Below are 6,000 nucleotides of genomic sequence, written 5' to 3'. Positions count from 1 at the left end.
GAACTCTAGATATACAAAAACCAATCCATACAACTTAAACTAATCAAGGAAAATGGTGAATTGACAAGAGGTTTATAGATATACAAAAACTAAAATACAAGCGAGAACAATGAGTAACATATAATGAAAAATAAGTATGTGCAAACGTAAAAATTCTCAAGACAACTAATTATTAAATCAAATGAATTTGCTATCGAAAAATTAGGAAAAGTTTAATAAATTATGGTAATTAAAATTAAATTTTAAAAAATAATATTATTATATAATAAAAAAAGAATAAAAATTATGAATAAAAATAACGAGTATAAACATGTGCAACCCACGTCGAAAAATACTAGTATATATATTTGTATTAATAGTAAGTATATCATAGGAATAAAGGTCAATTTGGTCATAAACTTGTTTAGAAGGATCAAAAAGGTCAAATTTGACCTTTTTGGGCTAATTTTATCCCTTAAACTTGTATAAAATAATTCAAAAGATTTGATTTCACTTTTTAAGTCAATTTAACCCCTTGAACTTATTTAAACTGATTAAAAAAAATCATATTTGATATTTTGAGTCAATTTAATCTCTAATTCTTCATTGTACTTATAATGTAAAAATCATTATGATTAAAAAAAATCATATTTGATATTTTGAGTCAATTTAACCTCTAATTTTTCATTATACTTACAATGTGAAAATTATTATATAAACATTTATTAAAACTGTAGTTAGGATGAGTTGACTAATTTATTAAAAAAATAATTAATTATAAAATATAGAAAAATTATATATGAAGTATTGTATCTCTATTTACCTTGATTGATGGTTTTGAGTTTATAAATATCTATTAATTTGAACATTTTAAAATTAACCTCGGGTTATCGCTTATGGAATCTATGAATTTTTCATATTGAATAAATTAAAATTATAATACATGTTTATAAATTTATTATATTATAAGAAATGATGTTTTTATAAATTTTAAATTTATACTCATAAGTGTTGAAAAAGTTTGATCTAAGTGCTTTTAGTGTAGGATAAAAACAGATAAAAAGTCAATCATATTAAGTTAAATCAATTCGTAAAAATCAAAAACAAATTCAAGGATTAAATTGACCTCAAAAGTAAAATAGAATTTTTTTTAATCATTTTATATAAGTTCAAGAGCTAAATTAGCTAAAAATGTCAAATCTAAACTTTTTAATCTGCTAAATAAGTTTAGGGATCAAATTAAACTTTATTCCTATATCACATGAGAAACTATAAAAGTATGAACTCAATCTTTATAAACATTTATAACGTACATATAATAAATAAAAATTAATACGACACACAAGCTCGGAGTGGTACAAAATTTAAAGTTGTCATAGTTGAAAAGATTTTATTTAAACACTATCCTCAGAGCAAGCGTGAAAATATATGTGAAAAAAAAAAAAGCAAAGTAAAAAATTGGTATAAGTTTAAGTGTGTCTATCTATACATATATGAATACGGAGTGGATCATTGTGATTGTGAAAATTATCTTACTACATTTATAGACCGACAAAAATATCTTTAAAGATTTTATTTCATTTGGCTATTTATAGTTAGTGTTATTTGTTTCTAATAGAAAATTATTATTTTTATAAGAGAATATTATTATTATTATTATTATTATTAAGTGAATATTTTCTTATTCTATAATAAAATAAATTTTATAAATTGTTATAATCTATTTTTGATTTTTGGATTTCTGGATGTTCTTGGTCAAATTTTATAGAAAGTACATGAATATGGAAGAAAATTAAATGTAATAAATGTTTCATCTAATTATTATCCATTTTATATGATTTTATTTATATTTTATTAATTATTATGTTCAATTGTTTTTTTATTAAGAATTAAATTCACAATGAGCATTATTCTCGATAAAAAAATTATTACAAATTAACTAATGAATATCTACAGTGACAAGAAATATATGCAAGGGCTGTTCTGAAATACTAGTAAACACTAGATAGGTGCACGTTATAACTATGGACATAGGAGTGATAAAATTGTTGGTTCGATTCAACTCAAACTGAACCAATATAAAAAAAATACGACTCGAAGTTTCTGGATAGCAAATTGAACCGAACTAATATTGGCAGCTGATTGAGCTAATTCAAATTAAACCAATCGGTTTTTGCCATGTTAATTAGATTTTAAATTCAACCGATGAATTTTTTATGAAATAGACTCAAATCAAACAATGAATTTGATTTGAACCGATAAACCCAACCTCTATTGAATAGCTTACTGAACTGAAATTCATCGGTTCAGTTTGATCTGTGGTTTTGCACGCCCCTGCAGGAGTATGTAATTTGTATAAAGATAAAGGATAGAATAGTAATTCTGGAGTGAAAAACAGTGTATGGAAGATGAGTGGCTAATACTTTTTTCCTGAAAAAGGTGTATGGAAGAAAAAGTGGCCCAAAAGGACATATTTGGTGGTTCCTGATAAGGAGCTGTCTGTCTATGCAACTTGATGTTATTGCTAGGTCAATTGACAACACACCACAACTCAACACGTGGCATTTCACTCCCTTCATTAAGTTTTTTTTTTTTTTTTTTAAATGACCTTAACTTTTCTTTTAGCACCAATTATTGTTTATTTTAATTAATTAAATTGCCCCACTTATGTTTTTTTATTTATTTATTTTTAGTATTAAAGAAGAATTTATAATTATTAACATATACTTTTTTTATTATTTTTATTTCAAAACAGAAAGATAGGTCTTCTTAAAAAAAAAAAAAAATAATAATAATAGATATTCTTTCCACAATTATCATTTGAGTTCACCCATTTGCTTCAAATGTGCCACAATCAACTCAAGTAATGGGATGACAACTGGATACATACCCAATTCAATGAAAATATATATCATTTCAACAAAAATACCTAAATTTTTGGTGGGACATATATAAATCTAGCAAGTGAAATGCATTGTGATTATGTTGTCTTTTTGGGTGCCTTATTGCATCCTTGCGTATGTATGTATGTATGTATGTATCATGTGTAATTACACTAGCCATTGGGTATAAAGAGATGAGTAATCATTTATTTATTGATTGATCATCTCAAATTCAAGAATATGGATTGGAAATATATATATATATAGAATTGTAGATAAATTTTTTTTTAATTGTTTTAGAGTGAATTAAAAATAAAAGCATAAAGATATTTTAAAGGTTCAAATATAAAAATCTATAAAAATATATCTAATATACAAAAAAAGTTTTTTTTTTATTAACATAACTTCTGTACCTATTTTTATATGTAGGTCCAAGAAAACATATCTAAAAAATAGAAGTGCTTATGAAATATTTTTCAGAAAAACCCTAAAGTATAAAAATATAAAAATAATGTGCTTTCTAATATTTCTTCTATTACTAAGATTTGGGAGAGAGGGCGGTGCCGCCCCAAAGAGGGCAAGTCACGTGACAGGGACGTGACTGGGCGACACAGACAATCTTTTCAAGTTAGGTTCGGTCCTAAAGGATTAGATTGCATTTTTGGCTGTTAACAATGAAGCTTAGCCGTCATTCCTTTGCCACGTGTAGGTTTCAGAATCCCTATCAGTTACACTCAGCATTATTTGGTGGCTCTTATTCATTTACGGACAGATCATTGACACGTGGATTCTTGGTTTGGTGTGTTTGCCTTTAGGGTACTTCCACGTGGTTTTACAGTTTAAATGTATATCTTTTCTTCTTTTTTTGGCTGTCACCGAAAAACCCAAAATAAATAATCAAAAAAATAATAATTACCTAAATAATATCTCTGTTTGCTCGAAATAAACCTTTAACGCTGGCGTTGGTTAAAAAAATAATAATCGAAGATTTCAGATTTAAATTTAAAGTATATAGTATTTTTTAGATATTCGAGACGAAACATCTTGCTTCCTTTATAGTTTATTTAGTGAAAATTAGGTTTAGTTAGATCCATAAATTTAGATATCACAGGTTTACTGGAGTAAAAAATAAATAATGAAAATAAAGAATTAAATATCCAATTTCATTCAGTGAATTTATTTGTGAAACATTTTATTTAATTAAAATTTTTTTAATCTATTATTGTTAATTTTTAAACCTTTGGAGAAGTAGTTGATTTCAACTAATTAGAAATATTAAAAGAACTAATTATAAATTATTATTTTATCAATTTAATTATGGTACACTAAAAGAAAAAATGATATATTATAATATGTTAAAAATAAAATATAATCTTAATATTAATTTAAAAAATTCACAACTTATAGATCAGTTATTAGTGATTAATTAATAAATTTATGAAACAATTAATAGTTAATAGTTAAATCTTCTGTTTTTTTAATTTTGAATTGAAGAAGGAAGAGACATCCTTTGATCTGATATATATTGACTTATAATTGTGGGGACAAAAATGAAAAACACGTCAACGAGCATTTATCTGCATGGTTCTATTGCGTACAAGCTTTGGATGTTCCCATATGAGAAGGGAGCAGTCAAGAAAAAGAGAGCATTAAATACAATTTGTTTTTTCTTTTGAAAAATATACTCATATACATATATTATTAGACGTAAAACTTTGCTATCAGTCAGTTCACATTTCAATAAACAAAAAAAAATTTAATAAATTCTTTTCAATAATAAAATTAAAATTAAAAGATATAATATTAATTAGAGTTTTCCGCCTGAAAAATGATATTGACAAAAGATATATATTTTCATAAGCAACTAGTCTGATAATTAATTTTGACGTCAAAATAATAATTATTCTGAATCTTCTATGCTTGAATTATTTTTTCAAGAATTTGCAACATATGACGAATGCCAATGAGTTTCCATCACTATGCATCAACAACATTAATGAAAGAACTAACTGCACCACCAGACTCCATTAATCGAAAATCCACTCATGTAAATCAATATTTAAATTCTCCAACCAAATAAAATGAAATATCATAATTTTAATTAAGTAAAAGTTTCAAATATAGAGGCAAAGCAAGAACAATAAAAACAAAGAAAAAATATATCTATTATAGGAAAACAGGTATAAGTTTATTAAAGTGAATAAAGATTAAAATCGAAAGAAAACGTAGAAGGTATGGACTGCCGTTGATGATGATCAGCGCAGTGTTAAACTAGGGTTAGACAACTAGAGAGAAAAGCAAAATCTACTCTATTAAATACAAATACATTTGCTAGTTTAGTTTTAATTTTTTTTAAATAATTAAATATTAGGTTCAAATAATTATTTTTGGAATTTTAAAATTACTTTTTGTTAATATATTTTTATATTCTATATTAATTAATCTTTCTGGAAAATATTTATCTACATAGATTGTTTATATGATAATTTCTCATACACTTAGCAATAGTTGATTATGATTTATTTAAAAAATCTATTACTTTTTTATTACTATTTTATCCATTTTTTTTCTTTAATGGAAGATATTAATACCCTTATTTATATTAATTATGGTCATTAGATTTGTTGAGTTAGTTGGAATAAACCCATTGCTTTACATGGTTGGAGGTTCTCCCAATCAAGTAAAAGAGAGTAATTAAGGGTTTGCTTAATATTATTGAATAAAAAAATTATATCTTTAGCTTAAATCTAATATATCTTAATCATAAAATTCTAACACAATAAAAATAGTTTCAATTTTTTTATTAGAAATTAATTTTTTTTCTATTAATATATAAAATGATGTTTTTATATTAGAAAAAAAAGGCAAATTCCAACTCTAATGCCAAAAGGCCTTGAACACACATAAATAGAGAGAACTTCCTTTCACTGGCCTATATATTCCTTATGTTTAATTTTAATGCATATATATATATATATATATATATATATATATAATGTATATGGAAACTAGAAAAGGAAGAAAGAAAAAAGAAAGAATGGACCATATGAAATGATAGTAAAAGATGAAATTGACATGGGGATGATGAATGCGAGATGTGGGACTAAGAGTAAGACTAACTGGCTTTTAAGTTGAAATT

This window comes from Jatropha curcas, chromosome 2, assembly GCF_041381405.1.
Source record: "Jatropha curcas cultivar XTBG-Jc1 chromosome 2, XTBG_Jcur_1.0, whole genome shotgun sequence".
Taxonomy (NCBI): domain Eukaryota; kingdom Viridiplantae; phylum Streptophyta; class Magnoliopsida; order Malpighiales; family Euphorbiaceae; genus Jatropha; species Jatropha curcas.
This window is presented reverse-complemented; position numbering follows the sequence as displayed.